The 26,907-nt window shown below is 43.9% G+C and overlaps 2 protein-coding genes across 2 annotated transcripts in view; one reads left to right on the top strand and one right to left on the bottom strand.

Annotated features, from left to right (window-relative positions):
- STAMBPL1 (STAM binding protein like 1) overlaps positions 1-16,045 on the bottom strand; it is a 104,290-nt gene extending 88,245 nt beyond the window's left edge. Inside the window, exons 1-2 of the mRNA XM_073685522.1 lie at positions 15,812-16,045; positions 15,625-15,727 (exon numbers count right to left, since the gene is read on the bottom strand). The gene's annotated coding sequence lies outside the window, so the exon portion shown is untranslated. The remainder of the gene's footprint in view (positions 1-15,624; positions 15,728-15,811) is intronic.
- Positions 3,268-26,907, top strand: part of ANKRD22 (ankyrin repeat domain 22) — an 89,076-nt gene continuing 65,436 nt past the window's right edge. The window contains exon 1 of the mRNA XM_073685525.1: positions 3,268-3,419. The gene's annotated coding sequence lies outside the window, so the exon portion shown is untranslated. The remainder of the gene's footprint in view (positions 3,420-26,907) is intronic.

Below are 26,907 nucleotides of genomic sequence, written 5' to 3'. Positions count from 1 at the left end.
ATTTATAACTGCGGTTAATAGATGAAGCTTTGACTTTTATTTTTTTGTACTACAAAAATTGGATGCCAAACTTAGGCTATGTGCCCACGTTGCGGAAATGAAGCATATTTTTTACGCTTCTCCCTGGCAGGAAAAACGCATGCGGATTTTACATGCGGTTTTCCCGCCAGGTAGAAGCGTTTGTAAAGCGTCTTTTCATGCATTTCTGCATGCGGGTTATCAAGCGCTTTTCCAAGCGATTTTAGCATCACTTGGAAAAGTGCTTGACAACTTGTTCACACTATATAAATCCATGCAACCGGCATGGATTTATAGTAGTGTGACCAAGTTAGTTAAAAAAATGAATAAGAATGGTGAAAAATAAAAAAAATAAAGTTTATACTCACCTTCCGATGTCCTCCCGGTGTTTTGTCTGCTCCGTCCGGTGTCTTGCACTGCTTGCGGTAGTGTGAAGGACCTGCGGTGACGTCATCGAGCCATGTGATGGGTCACATGGCTCAATGATGTCATGGCAGGTCCTTCACATCAACGCGAACATTGCAAGACACCGTCCCGGAGCAGACAAAACACCGGGAGGACATCGGAAGGTGAGTATAAACTTTATTTTTTATTTTAAATTCTTTTTTTACAGTTTTCTATGGTACCCAGGTCTGGATGAGAGTCTCCTCTCCTCCAGACCTGGGTACCATCCGCACATAGAAACGCGTAATATCCGTGTGTACAAATGTACTGACACGGATATTATGCGTTTCAATGCAAGTCAATGGCGGCGATTACGCTGCGTGTCCACAAAATTAATGGACATGCTGCGGATTTTTGAGCGCAGCATAAACGCTGCGGAAAAATCTGCAACGTGGGCATTGAAAGTGCGGCTTGTCATTGGGGACCATGGGGCGGATTACCAAGCGTTTCCCAAGCGTTTATGCTGCGGAAATTCGGCAGCATAAACGCTTGTAAAACGCTACGTGGGCACACAGCCTTATGATTAAAACTGAAAGCCCAAAAATCAACTCGGCACATTGGAGAAAAAAAATTCATCCATTTTTTTATGTACAACAAAGAGAAAGGATGTGTGAATTCAGTCTTACCCAATTCTTTCACCAAGCATAATCTGAAAGTTGGGAGGCCCCATACACATAGTTGGCTGGTTCCAAAAATATAAATATGTACATCTTCAGGGTCAGGGTTTTTCCAATTTTCTTAAATGGATATTGTCAAATAGTGCTTATAAAAACAAGCATTTTTTTAATTTACTGCTTATTAACATGTGCAGATGTTAAAACTTTTCTTTTGTTTGCAGCTTGTTGCGTGACAACGCGCTTATCCACAGTAACATCAACTGCAGCTTTGTCTATCATTTTATTTTTGTTTATTTTCCTCACTTATATAGCGCCATTAATTCCGCAGCGCTTCACAGGCATCATCATCACTGTCCCCATTGGGGCTCACAATCTAGATTCGCTATCAGTATGTCTTTAGAGTGAGGGAGGAAACCCACACAATCACGGAGAGAACATACAAACTCCCTCATGGTCTTTTCCCATTTCCTCCAACATGCCTAGTACTCAGCTAATTACATAATCTTACACTCACGCCTCCTCCGGCCACATGTCTGCCTGATATTTTCCCTTCCTCCCCAGCATGCCAAGGACTTGGCAGCTTATATTTACTCCTCCTCCAGTCTCATGTCTTGCCACAATATTCCTTTCTTCCTAGGACTCAGCTATTTACAAATTTGGCATCCACTTCTCTTTCAGTCACATGTTCTGCAGCAATTCTTTCCCCAGGATTCCTGGGACTCAACTTCTTACATGTACCCCTCCTCCAGTCATAAACTGCAATTTTACCAAAATCCCTAGCACTCATCATTTACATATATTCGCTCTCCCCTGAGTCACTGGCCCTGCTACAATACTGGGACTATGCCACGCACCCAGTCATGTGACCACTATGAGATCACAGGAAGCTGCATAATACAGGGTGTGATGCCGCCCCACTTCCGGGTCACAGTACAAGACATGATGCCATCCCACTTCCAGGTCACAGCATAGGAACTGATGCCGCCCCACAGTAAAAGAAATGATGCAGCCCCACTTCCAGGTCACAGCATAAGAACTGATGCTGCCCCACTTCTGCGTCACAGTAAAATAAATGATGCCGCCCCACTTCCAGGTTAAAGCATAGGAACTGATGCCGCCCCACTTCTAGGTCACAGTAAAAGAAATTATGCTGCCCCACTTCCAGGTCACAGTAAAAGAAATGATGCCGCCCCACTTCCAGGTCACAGTAAAAGAAATGATGCCGCCCCACTTCCAGGTCACAGCATAGGAACTGATGCCGCCCCACTTCTGGGTCACAGTAAAAGAAATGATGCCGTCCCACTTCCAGGTCACAGTAAAAGAAATGATGCCGCCCCACTTCCAGGTCACAGTAAAAGAAATGATGCCGCCTCACTTCCAGGTCACAGCATAGGAACTGATGCCGCCCCACATCCAGGTCACAGCATAGGAACTGATGCTGCCCCACTTCTGGGTCACAGTAAAAGAAATGATGCTGCCCCACTTCCAGGTCACAGTAAAAGAAATGATGCCGCCCCACTTCCAGGTCACAGCATAGGAACTGATGCCGCCCCACTTCTGGGTCACAGTAAAAGAAATGATGCCGCCCCACTTCCAAAATGATGTTGCTCCACTTTTGGATCACAGTACAGGAAATGATGCCGCCCCACTTCCAGGTCACAGTACAGGAAATTATGTTGCTCCACTATTGGTCACAATAAAATAAATGATTCTATCCCACTTCCAGGTTACAGTAAAACAAACAATGTTGCCCCACTTCCAGGTCACAGTAAAAGAAATGATGTTGCTTCACTTCTGGATCACAGTACAGGAAATCATGCCGCCCCACTTCCAGGTCACAATACAGGAAATTATGTTGCCCCACTTCCAGGTCACAATACAGGAAATGATGTTGTCCCACTTCCAGGTCACAATACAGGAAATGATGTTGCCCCACTTCCAGGTCACAATACAGGAAATGATGCTGCCCTACTTCCAGGTCAAGGTACAGAAAATGATGCCACTCCACTTCCAGGTCACAGTAAAAGAAATGATTCTGCCCCACTTCCAGGTCACAGTAAAATATAAGCTGCTGTCCCACTTCCAGGTCACAGTATAGGAAATGATGTCGCCCCGTTTCCAGGTCACTATACAGGAAATTATGTTGCCCCACTTCCAGGTCACAGTACAGGAAATGATGTCGCTCCACTTCTGGGACACATGATTAAAGCCAAAGACTTGAGTCAATAGTACATAATATAGGCCTTACACTATCCTGACACACTGCTATTACATCTTTGTGATAAATCTGCCATCCCACATGTGCTAAGCCCGACCTAATATCAATCCATCTGCAATCCGGTAAGGAGCTTTTCTGCCATATCTTGTCATATCTCGTGACACTTTCTCTTACTCTCTTCTCAATGTTTGGAGTTGCGCATGTATTTAATTAGTGATTACTCTAAAGAGGAAACTGTACTTATTATGTATTCCCACAGTGTACACGGAGTACTGCGTATACTAAGAGCACAGTCTTCTATCTATACTATGTAGACTAATGTTCATTATAGCAAGTGTGTGTGTGTATATATATATATATATATATATATATATATATATATTAGTTGTCAATAGTGTTATGTGTCTGTGAGCACGCATCGCCATTGTTTGTATCTCTACCATTGTCTGAGATTACATGTTTATGCCAAGAATGTTCACAATGGTTATCCTGTGTATTGTACCCACATATCATCTCCTTGCTTTTTCTTTCTCCTTTCTTTTTCTTTCTCCTTTCTTTCTCGTTCTCTCCTGGTCTTTTTTTCCGTAGTTTCTGTACTCTGAGCTAGAGCATACACAGAGTGTCCTAAGGGATGACTAATACATTATTCTCACTAAGGCCACATTCACACAGTCAGTATTTTACCTCAGTATTTGTAAGCCAAAACCAGGAGTGGGTGATAAATACAGAAGTGGTGACTTGTTTCTATTATACTTTTCTCTGATTATTCCACTCCTGGCTTTGGCTTACACATACTGAATGTGTGAACATGGCCTAAATGTTGACATTGCGCAGGAATTTATACTGAACACTGTGGTTTATCGCTTTGATGAAGGTCACATGTTCTTGGATCGTACAACAATAAACTCGCCAAATTTGCAAGTGATAATTGAGTGCCCTGTTCTTTCTCTTATTAACCAAGTATCTGTCAGTGAGCTGTTCTCACAGGGTTTGTAAGGCCCTGTTTACACTGCGCGATGCAGTGTTAAACGATCGCAGACCGACAGCATGCTGGCGGGTTGGCAGTAGTTTAGTAGCCTGTTTACACCGGCTTCAAGTATGCGCTGACCAATGGGTGCGTAAAGGCGGCTATTGTTCTAGTTACACAGGACGATGCGCTGCCAAGAATGATGATCTTTTGTGCAGTACAAAAAATCATTTCACCCGATGATCGAGTGATTGACAACAGCCCATTTAGACAGCACATTATCCTGAAACAAGGGTTCCTATGAGCGCTCGTTCACATTAATCTGCAGTGTAAATGGGCCTTAACTTTTACTGAGCTCCTAGCAGCTGATTTATGGCCACTTGAAAGCTCAGCTCTCCTTTGATGTGGTTTGTGTTCATAAATAAACTGAGAAGAAAGGAGAGAAGTTACAGACTTAACTTGCTCACTTGCGGTGCATTTACATTGAAAGGTTATCATGAATGAATATGATCATCTTGGAGTGTGAACAAGCAAAATGCTCTTTCATCAGGTGACATGATTTTTAAGGAGGTTTAAAAATCTGCATTCTCTGCAGGTCATCATCATGTGTGAACAAGACACAGAAGCATGACAGCCTATGCTGAGCGATCTACTACAGATCTATTACAGGACACTTAGCGTGGTCTGATTGTGCCTACAAGCTTTTATAGGGCTTTGCCAATTGGTTGTTGTTTAGTGCCGCCATTGAGTCCCTATAAATGGACCGTTAGACTGGCTTCATATGTCCGTAAAACACGGATCATGGTTGAATCTAAAGTGTGTGTGAGTGTCTTTAGAAATTAAAGGCAAGTGAAGAGGATTGTATAATCATTCTATAATGGTTTAAACGCGTACTTTGGCAATCACTGAAATATTTCCCTTGGGATAAGTTTAAAGGGAACCTGTCACCAGAAATAACCTACAGATATGGGGTTAATCTGCAGGTTAATAGCGTTATTATGCTGCCCAGCGCCTGCACGAAGCCGAATGCAGCGGGGAGAAAATGAACTTATTCTCCCCGCCAGCATTCGGTTTCAGTCGTGGGGACGCCGCAGGTTCAGTCACCTCCCTGACTGACACTGGCTCTGTCAGTCAGGGCCGGGGACACTGTTACAGCGGCCGCTCTGTATACTCAGCGCCGCCACTGTGACTGAAACAGATTACTGGAAGGGGGAATAAAGTTCATTTTCTCCCTGCTGTGTGCAGGCGCCGGGCAGCATAAGGCTGTGTGCCCACAATGCGTTTTTCAAGCGTTTACGCTGTGGAAATTCCACAGCGGAAACGCTTGGTAAATCTTCCCCCATGGTCTCCAATGCAATTCCGCACTTTCAATCCCCATGCTGCGTATTTTTCTGCAGCGTTTATGCTGCACTCAAAAATACGCAGCATGTCCATTAATTTTGCGGACACGTAATCGCCGCCATTGACTTGCATAAGAACGCACCAATTCCGCAAGACTGCATCTGTACTTGCGTAATTGGCGCGTTGTAATGTGCGGATGGTACCCGAGTGTGGAGGAGAGGAGACTCATCCAGACCTGGGTACCATAGAATCTGTAAAAAAAAAAAAAAGAATTTAAAATAAAAAATAAAGTTTATACTCCCCTTCCGATGTCCTCCCGATGTTTTGTCCACGCCGTACGGGCTCTTGCAATGCTCGCGCTGTTGTGAAGGACCTGCCATGACGTCACTGAGTCATGTGACCCATCACATGACTCAATGACGTCACCGCAGGTCATTCACACCACCCCGAGCATTGCAAGAGACCGGACGCAGCAGGGATGACACCGGAAGGTGAGTATAATCTTTTTTTTTTTTTACCATTCTTATTCTTTTTTTTAACTATTACTTGGTCACACTATATAAATCCATGCCGGTTGCATGTATTTATTGTGTGTGACCAACTTGTCAAGCACTTTTCCAAGTGATGCTCAAAATCGCTTGGAAAACTGCTTGAAAAAACGCTTCTCTCTGGCAGAAAAACGCATGTAAATCTGCATGCGTTTTTTTCTGCCAGATAGAGGCAAAAACGCTCTGCATCAAATCTGCTACGTGGGCGCATAGCATAATAACGCTATTAACCTGCAGATTAACCGCATATCTGCCAGTTATTTCTGGTGACAGGTTCCCTTTAAACACTACAGTAAGCCACATCTAACAAATCAGTTGCCATGTGTGAAGTGTTACACAATCTGCTTCAAGGCCCTTCCTTCCATGTAACCTAAACCAGTCAATAAGTAACAATGGTGATTGTATCCTCTGTGTATTTACCTGCTACTCCGGTTACCCAAAGACAAGGTACAACTTATTTTAAGAAATACAAAAGCTTAGAGTATATCAGCTCTAAAATTGGTATCAAAGTGTAGGGGACTTTGCGTGTTAAAAGAAACCATACCCTTTGTTTAATAATCAGCTGGATAATTTTAGAGAACTTATTTTTCTTTTTTATCTTTTTTTTTAATGTTCACATGTAAATATACCGCTCGGAGCACCGGGCTGGGCCTGGAGCAACTTTTTTTTTTTTTTTCCCCACCGTTGCTGGCTAGTGCAGTGCTGTCAATAATGCAGGGCAGATTTAGCTGGGAAAAAAAATGTGAAAGCAAGGGTGCTCTGAAATACATGACCACGCCCACAATGCTCCAAGCATCTAATTTGTATATGAACAGTGAATATTTGATCTAAACCTGTCCAGGGGATTTGTAAATTAAAGCTATGGATCCTCTTAGTGCTTATTTAAAGATATGTGCTTACTTTGATACCAATGCAGGGCGAAGAATGTTTCTTTCTAAAAATATTAAAGAGGTTATCTGGGACTTTGCTTGTTTTGCCCCATGTGGCTAAGAAATTACAGGCAGGTAGTCAGCAGAGACACCCTGTTAACAGAACAGAAGGGGAAGGAGCTGCTTTGTTGACGAGAGGTGAAATGAAGCAACAGAATTGCCAGGAGGAGCTGTCTGTGGTCTGTGAACCTACAGGCAACTACCTGCCTGTAGGTTCTTGGACCCCATAGGGAAAAATTAAGCAAAGTCCCAGATAACCCCTTTTAAGAAAACCTGTCACCACAATTTTGTAATGTAAAGACAAGGCTGTAATACTGATTAAATCGATACCTTTGGTGAAGAAATCTTCTTTGTGGTTCTTCTTTAATCACCATTTGAAAATTTCTGCTGACTAGATTTCAGTGCACCGGGGCCGGACTGTGCACTGGACCTTCTCCTCCCTGTCTGTGATTCTCCACCTGCCTCCAGTCTTTGATTAACAGGTCACGGTTTCAGTGATCTACACTATTCAAACAGAAGAGGTAGATGGAAGGGTGGGGAATCACAGACAAGGAGGAGAAGTCCCAAGGCACAGTCTGGCCCCTGTACACCGAAATCTAATTAGCCGAAAACTTCAAATGCTGATGACAGAAGAACCACAAAGCGGATTTCTTCACCAAATGTATTTATGTAATCAGTGTTATTAGGACAGGTGAGTATAAGGATTTTTTTTATTTTATTCTTATTTATACAGGTTTCGGACCCAGCGTGAGCAGACACTACTACTCTCAACATTGTCCCTTGCTCGCACTGACCACAGCTCCAGCAGGGAACAATGATGAGGGCAGTGTTCAGCATCCGACCCTTGGGAACAGCGCTAACTGTACACTGATTCCCAGCCGCCGATACATGTGATACTGATGCAGCACACGTATCATACACACGGACATCTCCGGTACTGTTTTTTCCAGTACTGGAAATATCCGGACGTATGAAAGAGGCCTTACATAATTTTCGGACGTATTTGCCAATTGGTGTCTACCATGTCTTGGTGCCCTCCTCAACTAGGTGTATACGGCCGAAAATGATGCACAACAGAGCACACGGTGACTCCGTATGCAGAGTTATAGTCAATGGCCCCGTCGGCGCACATGTCCGAACTCCGTTTTGCGGAGGATTGGATGGAAGCCCCGACTGAGCCACCGAACGTAGGCGAAAACGATATTTGAATCTAGCTTACAGTGGTGGCCAAAAGCATTGGCACCCCTGCAATTCTGTCAGATAATACTCAGTTTCTTCCTGAAAATGATTGCAATCACAAATTCTTTGGTCTTATTATCTTCATTTAATTTGCTTGCAAGGAAAAAACACAAAAGAGAATGAAGCAAAAATCAAATCATGGATCATTTCACACAAAACTCCAAAAATGGGCCAGACAAAAGTATTGGCACCCTCAGCCTAATGCTTGGTTGCACAACCTTTAGCCAAAATAACTGCGAACAACTGCTTCCGGTAACCATCAATGAGTTTCTTACTATGCTGTGCTGGAATTGTAGACCATTCTTCTTTGGCAAACTGCTCCAGGTCCCTGATATTTGAAGGGTGCGTTCTCCAAACTGCCATTTTGAGATCTCTCCACAGGTGTTCTATGGGATTCAGGTCTGGACTCATTGCTGACCACCTTAGAAGTCTCCAGTGCTTTCTCTCAAACCATTTTATAGTGCTTTTGGAAGTGTGTTTTGGGTCATTGTCCTGCTGGAAGACCCATGACCTCTGAGGGAGACCCAGCTTTCTCACACTGGGCCCTACATTATGCTGCAAAATTTGTTGGTAGTTTTCAGACTTCATAATGCCATGCACACGGTCAAGCAGTACAGTGCCAGAGGCAGCAAAGCAACCCCAAAACATCAGGGAACCTCCGCCATGTTTGACTGTAGGGACCGTGTTCTTTTCTTTGAATGCCTTTTTTTTTTTTTCCTGTACACTCTATGTTGATGCTTTTTCCCAAAAAGCTCTACTTTTGTCTCATCTGACCAGAGAACATTCTTCCAAAACGTTTTAGGCTTTCTCAGGTAAGTTTTGGCAAACTCCAGCCTGGCTTTTTTATGTCTCAGGGTAAGAAGTGGGGTCTTCCTGGGTATCCTACCATACAGTCCCTTTTCATTCAGACGCCGACGGATAGTACGGGTTGACACTGTTGTACCCTTGGACTGCAGGGCAGCTTGAACTTGTTTGGATGTTAGTCGAGGTTCTTCATCCACCATCCGCACAATCTTGCGTTGAAATCTATCGTCAATTTTTCTTTTCCGTCCACATCTAGGGAGGTTAGCCACAGTGCCATGGGCTTTAAACTTCTTGATGATACTGCGCATGGAAGACACAGGAACATTCAGGTCTTTGGAGATGGACTTGTAGCCTTGAGATTGCTCATGCTTCCTCACAATTTGGGTTCTCAAGTCCTCAGACAGTTCTTTGGTCTTCTTTCTTTTCTCCATGCTAAATGTGGTACACACAAGGACACAGGACAGAGGTTGAGTCAACTTTAATCCATGTTAACTGGCAAAAAGTGTGATTTAGTTATTGCCAACACCTGTTAGGTGCCACAGGTAAGTTACAGGTGCTGTTAATTACACGAATTAGAGAAGCATCACATGATTTTTCAAACAGTGCCAATACTTTTGTCCACCCCCTTTTTTAGGTTTGGTGTGGAATTATATCCAATTTGGCTTTAGGACAATTCTTTTTGTGTTTTTTCATTGAAGACAAATTAAATGAAGATAATAATACCAAAGAATTTGTGATTGCAATCATTTTCAGGAAGAAACTGAGTATTAACTGACAGAATTGCAGGGGTGCCAATACTTTTGGCCACCACTGTAAGGCTATGTGCCCACGATGCAGAAATGCTCAGGATTTTTTCCTGAGCGTTTCTGCATCTCCCTGGCAGAAAAAAACGCATGCGGATTGTACATGCGTTTTCCTGCCAGAGACAGGTGGAAGTGAAGCGTTCTTCACATGCATTTCCGCATGCGGGTTGACAAGCGCTTTCCAAACGATTTTAGCATCACTTGGAAAGTGCTTGTCAACTTGGTCACACTATATAAATCCATGCAAACAGCATGGATTTATATAGTGTGACCGAGAGAATGTCAAAAAATAAATCTATACTTCCCCTCTGATGGCCCGCGCTGGCTTGCTTCACCGTCCCGGCAGCGGTACACTGAAGGACCCACGTCAGCGTCGAGTGACCCGTCACATGACTATGACGTCAGCGCAGGTCCTTCAGTCTATCGCGATCTGCCGGCATGAGAGGACGAGTGCATCGGGGGCCGTCAGAAGGTAAGTATAATCTTTATTTTTTATTTTATTCTTTTTTTTACAGTTTCTATGATACCCGGGTCCGGAGGAGAGTCTCCTGTCCTCTAGACCTGGGTACCATCCGCACATTGGAACGCATGGAATGCGCAACTACAGATGCAGTGATGCGTAATCCATGCGATCTAATGCAAGTCAATGGCGGCGAAAACGTAGCACTTCCGCAAAATAATTGGTAGTGCTGCGTTTTTTTCCGCAATGATAATCCGCAGCGGAAATTTCCACAGCATGTGCACAGCACATGCGGATTATCATTGGGGACATTGCAGACCTTCTACCATGCGTTTTTTAAGCGCTTCTGAAGCGTTTTTGCCGCTGCGGAAACGCTTAAAAAACGCATCGTGGGCACACAGCCTAATACTTTTATACAGATGAGGGTTTGATACAATGGAGATTTACCAATAATGGGGCAGGGCACTGTCTGATCAGTATGCCGGTCTATCACACTAATGTAGTCTTGGTTGCACAGAGAATTGCCCAGACTGGATACGTTACAGCTGCAGTTATGTTTAGGTCAAGATTCAGCATCTAAATATAAAGAACGTTTCTATTCCATGACAGCAAGCATAGCTTTTGACAATGGAGAAAAGTATTAAAATAAACCATATTTGCTATTCGGCAAGTACAGGTTATGTTGGTTACAGGTTAGCATTCCCATTAGTTACACAAGGCCAGGCTTTATATACAGTACGGTGTCACTAGAGTAAATGCTCAGTGACCACATCTCATCAGTACCGTGCTATATCCACAATTCTACACTAAACACTGGCCGCCTATGCCATAAAAGACAAGCATCTGGAATTCATTATAATGGGAATGGCTTCATCACATGCCGGCTGATGAGTAAATAGGATGATGGAGCTATGCAGTTTCCATTAACAGTTCAGGTCATATAAGTCACGAGGGCAGCACGGTGCCACCTCTGTGTGTGTGTGTCTGCCTCCACAGGTGGAAAACAAAGTGAAGTCTGCCAACATTTGTGGACGTAGGCTCAGACTTATTAAGCTATTAATGGCTATTACAAGTAGACACAATTGTATCTGACACAGGGATGAAAGTATGCTGATGGCAATAATAGATCACCAGCTATTACATTAAAATCATTATTTTAATTAAATTATGAATCCACTTTACAAAATGCACAATAGCAATATATACTGTGTGTTACTATTCTGTACATCAGCACGGTGGCTCAGTGGTTAGCACTGATGCTTTGTAGTGCTGGTGTCCTGGGTTCAAATCCCACCCAGGACAACATCTGCAAGGAGTTTGTATGTTCTCCCTGTGTTTGTGTGGGTTTCCGCCGGGTTCTCCAGTTTCCTCCCGCACGCCAAAGACATACTGAGAGAGGATGTAGATTGTGAGCCCCAATGGGGACAGTGATGATGATGCCTGGAATTAATGGTGCAATATAAGTGAGTAAAATTAAATAAATCAGGCCAGTTTCAGCATGGCTGCACCTCAATGTTAATATAGTGATCTACAGCCCCCTCAGGAGAGGAGGGGGAGCCTTGATATTACTACAACCCTCTCTCTGACTGCTTCATTATTGAATTTGCTCATTTTCTTTCTAGTTTTTGGTGTTTTTCACCTGTTTGTGCCTTTTTTTTCTTAATCATTTTTTGTTTATTCTGTTTTATTTGTTCCCCTGCTTTTTTGATTCATTATTTGCAACTTCTTAAAGTTCAAACATTTTGGCGCAAATGTATTCCAGCCTTCTCTGATTGATTTTATTTATGCCAGATGTTTTGGCATACATTTTGACATTTCAGCCGAACATGCGACTTTTTGCAATAGAAAGTCTCCTGAGGCTGTGTGCCCACTGCGTTTTCCAAGCGTTTATGCTGCGGAATTTCCGCAGCATAACCGCTTGGTAATCCGCCCCCCATGGTCCCCAATGACAAGCCGCAATGTCAATGCCCATGCTGCGGATTTTTCCGCAGCATGTTCATTAATTTTGGGAAGCGCAGCGGAATGGCCGCCATTGACTTGCATTGAGACGCATATAATCCGTGTCTGTACATTTGTACTCACGGATATTATGCGTTTCAATGTGCGGATGGTACCCGGGTCTGGAGGAGAGGAGACTCTCATGCAGACCTGGGTACCATAGAAACTGTAAAAAAAAAAAAAAAAAGAATTTAAAATAAAAAATAAAGATTATACTCACCTTCCGTTGTCCTCCCGGTGTTTTGTCTGCTCCGTCCGGTGTCTTGCATTGCTCGCGCTGTTGTGAAGGACCTGCGGTGACGTCATTCAGTCATGTGACCTGACACAAGTGTAAAAAATATGCAGCATTTCTGCATCGTGGGCACGTAGCCTAACGGTATGTGCAGACGATCCTTTCTGGCAGCGCTTTGAACGCGGCATACTGATGGTGCTTCCAAAGCGCTGCACGCAAGTGATCCGCATGTGTTCATTGAACCATGTGGACTCACCGCATCCTATACATCGCACTGATAGAATTTCTCTTGCGGAGACTAGCGACTCCGCAAGAGAAATTGACCTGCTGTGGATTGGAAAGATGCGCCGCATGTAAGTGTCCGTGGGTGATCCACAGGTGCACGGAGACGCATAGTGGGCATGGGATTTCTACAAATCCCATCCACTACGATGTAACATCTGGCAGCTGCGGATTGCACACAACGCAAGTGCACTGCGTCCAATCTGGAACCATTTCTGACCGTGTGCACGTAACCTAACAGGTCAAAGGCAAAAAAGAGAACTGTTTTTTATTTTCCACAAAATTCATGAACTACGTTTGCCATTTTGAAGAATTTGGTGCAAAAAAAAAAGCCAATGAATATTGGAAGATAAAAAAGATAAAAAGTTAAAAAAAAAAAAAAACAACCACAAATGTTGACTTGGGCCTTAGTTTTGCCATACAATATATTATAGCTAGGCTATGTGTGGCGTTTTGTTTACAAAAAAAACAAAAAAAAAAAAGCAACTAATTATTTGGAAATATGTAGAATTATATAAACAGTCATCCAGCCATAAACATAAAAAGGACATAACATATGAACTTCACCTTAGGACAGGGGTGCACAACCTGTGGAACAGGTTGCCTTTCTGTGCAGCCAACCATCCGGTGACAGACCTGCTTGACCCTGTCTAATGGCAAAATACATGTATTTTCTATGTAAAAAGGGAGTGGAGCAGAGTTGGATTAATTTTAACAATGCACTGTGTGTCCATCTCTAGGAACCCTATAAATGGGGGTCTGCTGGCCTCCATAGGGTACTTAGTATTAGATGAGGTGCAGAAAGTAGAAGTGCATTGTAGTTTTACAACTGTTTACTACAAAGGAGAGAGTAGCATACATGGCTGAAGAAGAGGGGAGAAGATGTCCCCTATACATTAGGTGGTGGTCCTGGAAAAAGTACTAGGCATGATTTATAACAAATAATTTCAGCATTCCCTAATATTTCAGATGGTAATACCCACTTTGCAGCCATTGCAATTGGTCACCTTGGAGCAGAAATATTAAGGCCTCATTCACACATCTGTGTTGCATAAATAAGAACTTTTTTTTTTCCACAGATAGATTATAATGGGTACGTGTTCTATGGTGTTATTCACACAATCATGTCTTTTCAGAGAACTTGTGTCCGTGCAAAACAGAGACATCTGTTTTTTCTCTGGTATCGAGGATGACAAGAGCCGATACAAGTCTATGGCATCAGTGTATGGTCCTTGTGCTGTTCACACTTAACTTTTCAAGAATAGGAGAAATCTCTATTTATCCATCTTTGAAAAGCACTGACACCCTGATGGTAAAAACGGACACATGGATGATACACTGATGGTGAAAAATGGACACACGGACCGTACGCTGATGACACCCTGATGGTAAAAAGGGACACATGGACCGTACGCTGATGACACCCTGATGGTAAAAAGGGACACACGGACCGTACGCTGATGACACCCTGATGGTAAAAAGGGACACATGGACCGTACGCTGATGATACCCTGATGGTAAAAAGGGACACACGGACCATACGCTGATGACACCCTGATGGTAAAAAGGGACACATGGATGATACACTGATGGTGAAAAATGGACACACGGACCGTACGCTGATGACACCCTGATGGTAAAAAGGGACACATGGACCGTACGCTGATGACACCCTGATGGTAAAAAGGGACACACGGACCATACGCTGATGACACCCTGAAGGTAAAAACAGACACACAGACCATACACTGATGACACCCTGATGGTAAAAACAGACACACAGACCGTACACTGATGACACCCTGATGGTAAAAACAGACACACAGACCGTACACTGATGACACCCTGATGGTAAAAACAGACACACAGACCGTACACTGATGACACCCTGATGGTAAAAACAGACACACAGACCATACACTGATGCACCCTGATGGTAAAAAGGGACACACGGACCATACGCTGATGACACCCTGATGGTAAAAAGGGACACATGGATGACACTCTGAGCCAAATCACTGATTACACTGGTACAATTTTTTTCACGGACATGTGAATGAGGCCTAAGAGAGGATACTGGAATTGTGTCATGCAAAAGGAGTGCACAAACTTATCCCAGAAGAACGGATCTTGTAGTAGTGGTAAGATGAGGGGGATTTGCAAGTTGGAATGTCTTTCCATTGCCATTTTCATGTATGTGTCCACATATCACTTGTTGGTATCGGCATATACTTGTATGTGTTACAGATGTGAAAATTAGGAAGTGTTTATATATAAAAGTACTATGTTCTCTTTTTAGTACACATGAAATTCCCCTTTAATTACTTGTCCTTACCAATGTCACCACTGACAGAACAGAAAGCGGACCATGCGGCACCACATCAGTTTCATACGGAAGTCACAATACATCAACCTGACAACCATCTGGACATGAAAAGCTTTCGGCATACGACATACTTAACTTTATCAGTTTCAGCACCAGATATAATACATCCCCCACCTATCTTCTACCAACTAGAGTAAGACAGAAGGAGCATTTAAACACGCAGATTAGATTGTAAGCTCTAAGGAACAGGGTCATCCCTTCTGCTGTTTTATTAGAATATTTATCTTTTTTTAATGTTGTATCTTTTCTGCGTAAACAGATGTTGTAATTCTTGGTACACAGCAGACGTCTGCACGCCGGCTCGGTATATAATTGATGATAATGCTCTAGTGACTTACCCGCACCGCAGCCCCTGGCGCAGCCTCCGCTTGTCATCAGCCTCCGCTTGTCATCAGCCTCTTTGCTTTCCCGGCTTTTGCTGGAAAGAACTGCAGCTCCTGGCTTTTTGTAATAGAACAAAATGAAATGACAGCAGCCTGGTTGTGTCCCCACCTCTCTCCAGCCCCTATTTAATGACTTGTTTACCAGATGTTGCTTTTATGTGCACATTCTATCAATGCTGTAATACCAGTACACCCCCAGCTCGGAAAGGGGGTCTCCACAATAAGAATATGAGGCTGTGATGGTAGATGGGAGAGCAGGGCTGAGCGCATAGTCTTCAGGATCATACAACCTGAGATTGCTGAGCAGCATGAGAAGGAGAAGGAAAGCCTCTCCCCGCCTCTCCAGGAAGCACAATGTCTGCAGCTGCTTATTTCTGGCCTCCTGTCACAGTATTAATAGGAGCCATGAGGATGGCATCATTCACACTTCCTCCAGATTCACACCACTAACACAGCTTCAACGTCATTTCTTGCAGTCTAATATTCATAGGATTGTGGCCCCGCTGCTTTTTATTCTCTGATAAGTACAGATTGATCAATGAGCTAAACTTGAGTGACATCTACGATATGAATTATTTATTTTACTCACTTATATAGCGCCATTAATTCCACAACGCTTTACAGATGTTATCATTGCTGTCCCCATTGGGGTCACAATCTACATTCCCTATCAGTATGTATTTAGAGTGTGGGAAGAAACTGGAGAACCCGGAGGAAACCCATGCAAACACAGGGAGAACATGCAAACTCCTTGCAGATGTTGTCCTTGGTGGGATTTGCTAACCACTGAGCCACGGTGCTGTCCATATTTAAAAAATGTTGCACATCCCTTGGTAAAACATCTAATCGTATTGCGATAAAATGTACCGCAAAATTCTGACACATTAATAAATGTCTGACAGCTGTGACCTGCAAGCTGCACCGCTGGATCGCAACTATGAACATTGTAATCTGCAGGACGTTCACATTTCCTCTCTCTCGTCCCATTTAGAAAAACAAACGGAACTCGTGTACAAAACGGATCCGCTGTATAACTGCTGCTACTGAGAGCAGAGACCCCCACTGACCTTCATGGGGTTTCGCTTAGGTGTTTTAGAACGCAAGAAAAAGTCGTCAGGATGCACCACCTTCTACCATTCTACAACATGGCACAGAACGGACCCAGCCAAACCCTATAATAGTCAGTGGGGGGCTCTGCTTTCATTTGTATCCATTTTGCACATGAATTCAATTTGTCTATTCCTCTAAATTTAATGGGAATGTGAACTTTGGCTATAGTCACAAATCCATGTGAATTTTTGCATCCTTGAGAAACGGACCTTATTGCATCTTATTTCTTCTCTCTGTGGATTTTTTTCTTTCAATTGACTATTAGCAATAGAACTCTGAAGGTACAAAGTATGTTTTAGGGTGCAGCCAGACAGCTGTATAACATGGACAACGATTACATCGCAATGCTTGGACTGGCTGGTGGCTCTCCTGACCCGAGCATGACAGCTGCATAGAAATACATGCTATAATGTTCAGGTCAGGAGAGCAGACTGCCAGTCCAAGAATTGCGATGCAATCGTAGTCTGTGTTTTATGGCTGTGCCCTTAAAGTGAATTTTTTTTTAAAGTGGCATCATGCCAGTCTATATGGGCATGTAGGTCATAGGAAGCTGAATACAATGACACCTTGATATCAGCGATTCATTGTCTTATTCCAGAGAGATCAATGTATTTTTCTTATATGTAAATGAGCTGCTCAAGACTATGGGCCGGACACTGATCTACATAAGAATCTGCTCCAGAGATTATAATAAATGAAAGGCGGTGTTACCAGTGTGATGTGTGACGGCCGCTCTCTGCTCTCCTGATCTCACTGCAGAGCTGTGTGTGATTATACCTGACACATCTGCAGGTTCTTCTCAGCTTCCATCTCACAGGCAGACAGGGTTACAATACAGCAGAGCTGTGAGAGCTGCAGCAAATGTGTTTGTAAGGAGACAAAGTGCCGTCCTGTGTTAGTTACATGTCTCACACTGGTAAAGTCTCCTTTAACCCCATTCTGACATGGCACAGATACGTATTATTACGCCCCCTGGGCCCAGTTGCATACATAGAATTCATGGGGCCCCATAGCAGAAGCTCTAATTGGGCCCCCCTACCCCTCCCACAAAAAATAAATAAATATTTGTCTGTGACATAGAAGAGCAGATCTCACAATTTTCCAGCCCTTACATAGTAATTTTCCTCCTGCTGAAATCCTAGATTCTTCTTTCATTGCCCCCATAAAGTATGGTGCCAATAAAAGTGCCCCCCAAACACAGTATGATACCCACGATGGTGCATTTCTCCACATGCACAGTATAATGACCCTATTGTACCCCACCTCAACTCCCTGGGCAAAGTATGGTGACCCCCCCCCCCCCCAAATAAATAAATAAATAAGACGACCTGAGTATAAGCCTAGGGTGGGAAATGCAGCAGCTACTGGTAAATTTCCCCATTCTGGTACGCACGGCTCCCTCATCCCCCAATCCTGGTATGCGTGGCACCCCTCATTCCCACACACATAAAACAAATAAACACTTATACTCCCCATCCTTCCTCACCTCTGCTCCAGCGCTGTTTCCTGTCTGCCAACAGGTCATGTGAGCATCTGAGCAGCGCGCGCTCTCAGATGCTGATGTGAGCAGTCGGCATATTCACTCCTCTCCACGCTGGGACTATGGGCATGGAGAAGAGTCAATATGCATTCTCTATGGTAGCGGGCACAGTCAGCAGGAGCCGCGGCTCAGTGCTCCTCCATGCCCGCTGCTAAAGAGAATGAATATTCGTTCTTCTACACGCCCATGGGAGTGAAGAGGAAGAAAATTAATTTCCCTTTAGCAGCGGGCACACGTGGTAGCTGCAGCAGCAGCTACTGCGTATGCCTGCTCCTCCGCCGCCACAACCTCCCCTCCCCCTGTAAATACAATACTCACCTATCCTCATTTCCCCGCTACTTCGGGCCCCCCCTGGCTCACGGGCCCCATAGCAGTGGCGTGGCCTACCGCCATTGGCGGTATGCCACTGCCTGGACCTTAATGACCAAGGTACAGATTATTACGCTCAGCGATCGTGCCCACACAGGTGTCAGCTGATTCTAACAGCTGACACCCAGCACTATGTGCCACGAGCTGTCCCGCACCGCTTCGGGCACATTAACCCCCGAAATGTGGCGATCGCAGCATTTCTGGTGCAAGCAGAGGTAACACGCCCCTCTTACCTTTGATCGGAGACCCCGCGTTGTGTGCGCGGGGTCCCGATCGTTGCCATGATGAACCGATGTCGTCATGACATAATCCGGGTCACCAGGCATCAGGAAGTTAGATAAATCATGCGCAAAAATCGGAATAGAAAGCAATCGAAAAATGTTACGTGCCCGAAAATGGTACCAATGAAAATGTCAACTTGTCCCTCCAAAAAGCAAGCCCTTACATGACTGTCGGCCGAAATATGGAAAAATGTTTGCAAAAACTAGTCTTTACGAAAAAAAAGCGTCTTTTAGTGTCTGACAGCTGCCAAACATAAAAACCCAATATAAATCTGGTAATCGCACCCACCTGAAGAATAAAGTCGTCAAATCACTTATACCGCAGGAGGAACGGTGTAAAAAATAAACCCTGGGGTTGTGCTAGGGTTGGGGTTGGGATTTTTTCAAAAGTAAAGAAAAAAAATGATCACGATATGACAACTAGTGTTGAGAGGAAGTGCTCGCTACTTGAGTATGCATCGGGTGCTCCAGTATGCACTGAGTATCGCAGGTGCTCGAGTGACATGCTCAATTCTCTGCCTCATATGTTTTTCGGCTGTTATACAGCCAAAAAAAACCACGCTGGATCGACTGCCATGCACGAGCAATGTTTTTTTTTTTTGGGGTGTCTAACAACCGTGAAACATGCGGGCGGGGGCTCGAGCATGTCACTTGAGCACCCGCGATACATGGTGCATACCCGAGCACCCGATGCAAAATCAAGTAGCGAGCACTTACGCTCAAAACTAATGACAACTTATTCAATATGATGACGTAATGTTATCAGATTCTGTGTCGTACCTCTGGGTTCAAAATGTCCACTATACCCCTTGATAAAATCCTTGAGTGGTATAGTTTACAAATTTGTGTCACTTGTGGGGGGGTTTCCACTGTTTAGGCACATCAGGGGCTCTCCAAACGCAACATGGCGTCCGCTAATTATTCAAGCAAATTTTACATTCAAAAAGTCAAATGGTGCTTCTTCCCTTCCGAACCCTGCCGTGTGCCCAAACAGTAGTTTTCCCCCACATATGCGGTATTGACTTGCTCAAGGAAAATTGCATAACAGATTTTGTGGTCCATTATTTTCCTGTTACCCTTGCAAAAATAAAAAAAAATTGGTTTAAAGTAACATTTCTGTGAAAAAAGTTAAATGTTCATTGTTTTCTTCCACATTCCAAAAAATTCCTGTGAAGCACCTAAAGGGTTAATAAGCTTCTTGAATGTGGTTTTGAGCACCTTGAGGGGTGCAGTTTTTACAATGGTGTCAATTTGGGGTATGTTCTGTCCTAAAGGCCCCTCAAAGTCGCTTCAAATGTGATGTGGTCCATAAAAAAAAAATGGTTTTGTAAATTTTGTTGGAAAAATGAGAAATCGCTGGTCAACTTTTAACCCTTAGAACTTCCTAACAAAAAAAAATGTTGGTTCCAAAATTCTGCTGATGTAAAGTAGACATGTGGGAAATGTTATTTATTAACCATTTTCTGTGACATATCATAGTACGTAGCTGTGCACTGGGACTTATGGACCAGCTATGTACTATTACGCGTGAGGCGATTGCGTCCGCACACAAGCGGAGCGATCACCGCCGGGGGGCAGGTGATTGTCACAGCTGACACCTGGTGCTTTGTGCAGGAAGCATCCTTACCTTCCCATGGATCCCACGACAGCTTCAGCTCTGCTACATCGATGACAGGCTGGACCGCAGCAGAACGCTGCCATTCAGCCTGTCATCCCGCAGACACTGAGAAGCGCAGGCATGCTTGCGCTCCTCAGTGTCTCTCTGTGACGGCATAAAGATGAGCCGAGGTCATGTCCAATGAACTCAGCTCACCTCATGCACGTCACTGACAGCGTGGGAAAATTCTCCTGCACTCAGCGCTTCAGCGTGAGAATTTTCCCACGCTGTCAGTGACGTGCATGAGGTGAGCCGAGTTCATTGGACATGACCTCGGCTCATCTGGATGCCGTCACAGAGAGACACTGAGGAGCACAAGCATGCCTGCGCTTCTCAGTGTCTGCAGGATGACAGGCTGGATGGCAGCGTTCTGCTGCGGTCCAGCCTGTCATCTCTATGTAGCAGAGCTGAAGCTGTCGTGGGAACCATGGAAAGGTAAGGATGAGGTTGCTTTATTATTTTTCTTTTATTGCAGGAGATCGTTGGCTTCAGCTGGAATGGGCGTGACGGTAAGTATGGTTTAATTTAGAACAATAAAGAATTGTGTGTTTATTTCAATTAAAGGACTTTATTCTGGGTGTTTGTGTTTTTTTTTAACTTTGACTATGGGGTTAGTAATGGGGGTGTCTTATAGACGCCTCTCCATTACTAACCTGGGCTTGATGTCAGCTGGCATTATAAGCTGACATCAACCCCAGCCCTATTACCCCACTGCCACCGCTACAGGGCAGTGGGAAGAGCGAGGCTAAGTGCCAGAATTGGCGCATCCTATGGATGCGCCATTTCTGGGGCGGCTGACTGCTGGTGTTTCTAGCCTGGGAGGGGGCCAATATTCATGGTACCCTTCCTGGGCTATTAATATCAGCCCCCAGCTGTCTGCCTAGCCTTTGCTAGCTATTAAAATAGGGGGGACCCCACGTCATTTTTTGGGGGGGGGTCCCCTATTTTAATAGCTAGTAAAGGCTAGGTATTCAGCTGGGGGCTGATATTAGTAGCCTGGGAAGCTCCGTGGGTATTACCCCCTTCCCAGGCTTCAAACATCTGCCCCAGCTGTCTGCTTAACCTCCGCTAGAGACTAAAATTAAGGGGAACCCCACGCCAATTTTTTTTAAAATAAATCCTTAACACTAAATGACAAGTACAGTAATCAACACTATCACTGTACTTCATATATATGTGACTGACATGTTTCTATCTATCTAATCTATGCGTGATGCTCTATTCTGTCTGTTATAAATTGTCGGGTACCGCTGCTGAATTGCCGGCCGGCTTTCTTAAAGAGACGGTGCATGAAAACACTATTATTTTTTTATATAAATCCTTTACACTAAATGACAAGTACAGTAAGCAACACTGTCACTGTACTTCATATATATGTGACTGACATGTTTCTATCTATCTAATCTATGTGTGATGCTCTATTCTTTCTGTTGTAAATTGTCGGGTACCGGTGTATGCCGTTGATGAATTGCCGGCTTTTCATGTCATTCTACATTATTCTTAGTTGTTTTACTTCATGTAGAATTAACCTACAAGGAAAGAAAGGGTTTATTTTCATTCCGATATTAGTGTCCCATTGACTTGCATTGGTTTCCGGTATCGGAATCGGCGATATCCGATACTTTTTGAGTATCGGTCCGATCCAATCCGATACGATATTTCCTGATATCGCTCAACACTAGTCACGAGACAAACTGTACACGAAAACCCCTTTTTAAAGAGGGACCCAGAGTACGGGCCCGGGAGCCGACTGCCGTGACCTCCTAAACAAGGTAAAAGGCCCGGGTACCGAGTCCCCTATATTCCCCCTGGGTGACACATAAGCGCCGGTACTCGCCCCCTCTCCGGCCTCCAGCGATGTCTGTGGCGGCTTCCGGATGTTGTCATGATGACCCGATGTCGTCATGACAACATCCGGGTCACTAGGAGGCAGTGCATGACCATGGTAATGTCTCCCCTGTGTGCAGCGCTGAAAGGCTGCATGGCATAGGGAGCTACTGCTCTCTATGCTATGCAGCCGATCAGGCTGCAAAAAGTGAAAGAAACATAGAGGGAAATAGTGTAAAAGTAAAAAAAGGGTTGGAAAGTGAAAAAATAAATAAAAAAAAATGAAACAAAAAATAATCCCCCAAAAATTAAAATATATTGTACCCATAATATTTATTTATTATGAAAAAAATAAAATAAACCAATAAAAGTACACATATTTGGTATCGCCGCATCCGGAACGACCTGACCTATAAAACTGTCCCACTAGTTAACCCTTTTAGTGAACACGGTAAAAAAAAAAAAAAAAAAAAAACGAAGCAAAAAACAATGTTTTATCATCATACCGCCAAACATAAAATGGAATAACACGCGATCAAAAAGACGAATGTAAATAAATATGGTACCGCTGAAAACGTCATCTTGTCCCGCATAAAAACAAGCTGCCATACAGCTCCATCATCCCAAAAATAAAAGTGTTAGCTCTCAGAATTTTAGCGATGCAAAAAAATAGCTTTTTCTAGAAAATAGTTTTATTGCGTAAAAGCGCCAAAACATAAAAAACTATACAAATGCGGTACAGCTGTAAACCTACCGACCTTAAAAATAAAGCTACCTTGACAATTTTACGACACGCGGAACGGTAGAAAAAAAATAAATAAAAAAGCAATTCCAGAATTGCTGGTTTTTGTTTATTCTGCCTCCCAAAAATCGAAATAGAAAGAGATCAAGAAATGTCACATGCCCGAAAAATGGTACCAATAAAAACATCAACTTGTCCCGTGATGCGCCCAGGGGATGGGGACGACTCGGCGCCCGGGCCTTGTTGTTAGTTTTGGGGGGATGCTGCGGTGGCCGGCTCCCGAGGCCGTAGCCTGGGGTCACTCTTAAAAAGCAAGCAATGGGGAAAGTTATATGGGATAGGAAAAGTTCGTGACTCCACCCGTGGTGTCTGGTAAGGATCACCAGCGCTGCTACAGTCCTCTGAGGCCGGTGGTCAGGCAGCTTAGTTGGTGCGGCTCCCCACAGGTGAAGCGGGGCCTCAGGGCAGCGTAGGAAAAGGGATGCAGGACAGAGGGGACCCAGCCGGGTCAGAGGAAGAATAGGCACACTCACAACAGTTCACTACAGTACCTTTACTGATGGTGTTTCAGGCACGATCCAGGGCACTGTAGGGTGAAGGGTGCATTTCAGGACTCTACCCAGTGAGCGGGTGTGGGGCCTCCTGTTTCTTGCCTCTTCCTGATAAGTTTATGACCGGCCTGAAGCTAGGCCTAACTTGGTCTCTGTCTTGCACCTGCTGCCCTGGTAGTAGGGCCTTCTGATGGAGTTCACACTCCCTGGTCTCTTGGGCTTCTGTGATTCCTGACCCTGGGATAACGGTCAGCTTCTGGTGTTCCTGGGACATGTAGTTCGCCAGGGGTTCCGGTAGTTTCAGCTGGTCGTAGAGATCCCTGCAGACGCGGACCCGGTGTCCGGTAAATGGTCTTGGGGTGAGCTGGCTGTAGCTCGCTTACTCCACTTGCCTTTGGCCGCTCAGGGCCCTTGCTAGGCTTCACACTGGCAGTAGGCCTCGCTACTCTTCACCGCTCTTATGGCGTCGGCACGCCTTAGGCTCACTAGTCTGAGCTCTGAGTCTGAACTCTCTCTAGAGGGACTGGAACTACCTCTGTCCCCTGAGGAAACTGTTCTCTAGACTGCTTACAGACTTGACTGAACTGCCTAGCTCCACCATCCCTATTTATATCCCTAACGGGCTCCCTCTGGTGGTCTGAGGTGGAAAGTGGAGGTGTGTGTATGCTGTGAGGGCCTCTTGTGGAGGAATCCGTCCATGCACCCCTCTAGGATCTGTGGCACCAATGCACAGCAGTGCGCCACACCCGCAAAAAAGAAGCCGTCACATGACTCTGTCGGCCATGATATGGAAAAATTCTAGCACTCAAAATATGGCGATGCAAAAACTAGTCTTTTCAAAAAAATAAGCGTATTTTATTGTGTGACAGCTGTCAATCATAAATACCCGATATGAATCTGGTATCACTGCAATCGCACCGAACCAAAAAATAAAGTCGCCTAATCACTTACACCACACGAGGAATGGCATAAAAAATAAACGCTAGGGTTAGGGTTAGCGTTGCGGTTAGGGTTGGAGTTAGGGTTGGGATTTTTTCTAAAGTAAAGAAAAAATGATGATGATATGGCGACCAGTGTGCTCGCTACTTGAGTTTGCATCAGGTGCTCAGGTATGCATGGAGTATCGCAGGTGTTCGAGTGACATCCTCGAGTCTCTGTCCCATATGCTTCGCGGCCAAAAAAAAAATGTTGCTGGGATCGCCTGCCATGCACGAGCGATCCCCCGCATGTTTTTTTTTTTTGGGTGTCTAACAACCATGAAACATGCGGGGCAGGGACTCGAACATGTTAATCGAGCACCCATGATACTTGGTGCATACCCGAGTACACGATGCAAACTCAAGTGGCGAGGACTTGTGCTCATGACTAATGACAACTTATTCAATATGGTGACCTAATGTTATCAAATTCTGTCGTACCTCTGGGTTCAAAATGTACACTATAATCCTTGAGGGGTCTAGTTTCCAAAATGGAGTCAATTGTGGGGGTTTTCCACTATTTAGGCACATCAGGGGCTCCCGAACTGCGTCATGGCATCCGCTGTTGATTCCAGCCAGTTTTGCGTTCAAAAAGTCACACAGTGCTCTTTCCCTTCTGAACCCTGACGTGCGCACAAACAGTGTATTTTCCCCACATATGGGGTATTGGCGTACTCAGGAGAAATTGCATAGCAGTTTTTAGGTTCCATTTTCATCTCTTACACTTGTGAAAATAAAAAATTTGGGGCTAAAAGATCATTTTTGTGGAAAGTTTGATTTTTTTTTTTTTATTTTCACGGCTCCATGTTATAAACTTCTGTGAAGCACCTGGGGGTTCAAAGTGCTCACCATACTGTACATCTAGATAAGTTCCCTGAGGGGTCTATTTTCCAAAATGGTGTCACTTTTTCCACTGTTTAGGCACATCAGGGGCTCTCCAAAAGCAACATGGCGTCCGCTAATTATTCAAGCAAATTTTACAAATTTTACAAAAGTCAAATGGCGCTCCTTCCCTTTTGAGCCCTGCCGTGCGCCCAAAGAGTGTTTTTTTCCCCACGTATGGGTTATCTGTGTGCTCAGGGAAAATTGCACAACAAATTTTGGGGTCCATTTTTTCCTGTTACCGGTGCGAAAATAAAAAAAAAAATGGTGTCTAAAGTAACATTTTTGTAAAAAAAAAAAAAAAAAAAAGTTAAATGTTCATTTTTTTTTTTCTTCCTCCATTCCAAAAATTCCTGTGAAGCACGTGAAGGGTTAATAAACTTATTGAATGTGGTTTTGAGCACCTTGAGGGGTGCAGTTTTTAGAATGGTGTCACTTTTGGGTATTTTTTGTCATAAAGACCCCTCAAAGTGAACTTCAAATGTGATGTGGTCCCTAAAAAAATGGTTTTGTAAATTTTGTTGTAAAAATTAGAAATCTCTGGTCAACTTTAACCCTTATAGCTCCCTAATAATAATTAAAAAAATTTGGGTTCCAAATTTGTGCTGATGTAAAGTAGACATGTGGGAAATGTTATTTATTAACTATTCTGTGAGATGTATCTCTCTGATTTAAGGGCATAAAAATTAAAATTTTGAAAATTTCTAAATTTTTGCCAAATTTCCGGGTTTTTTTTCCCCACAAATAAACGCAGGTGATATCAAAGAAATTTTACCACTATCATGAAGTACAATATGTCATGAAAAAACAATCTCAGAATCAGGGGAATACGTTGAAGCGTTCCAGAGTTATTACCTCATAAAGTGACAGTGATCAGAATTGTAAAAATTGGCCCGGTCATTAACGTGCAAACCACCTTCGGGTTTAAAGGGGTTAATATAAAATAATCTCTGGAGCAGATTCTCATGCAGATCGGTGTCCGGCTCATAGATCTTAACAGTTCATTTACAGATTAAGAAAACGTGGATTTCATATCATAAGGGAGGATGATGTGTATTAAGGACAGCAGTATTTATAATATAAAGGGAGGTCTATGTTTATAATAAGGAATAATAATAAGGGATTTTGCACGGATCTTATACCTCCCTCTATAACCCCCACAATGGTAACAATTGTCCTTGTTTCACAAGCAAGAATATTACCATCATGACTTTGCAGACCATACAGTGATTAGAGACAAAATAAACATTTGCAATCCGCACCTTACAGGTGACTTTCTTTTGTTCTCAACCTGTTCCTGAC

Source organism: Phyllobates terribilis, unplaced genomic scaffold (genome assembly GCF_046119375.1).
Source record: "Phyllobates terribilis strain yellow unplaced genomic scaffold, ASM4611937v1 Scaffold_5__5_contigs__length_657084704, whole genome shotgun sequence".
NCBI classification, from domain to species: domain Eukaryota; kingdom Metazoa; phylum Chordata; class Amphibia; order Anura; family Dendrobatidae; genus Phyllobates; species Phyllobates terribilis.
Note: the sequence above shows the minus strand (reverse complement) of the source record. Positions and strands in the feature narration are given on the sequence as shown.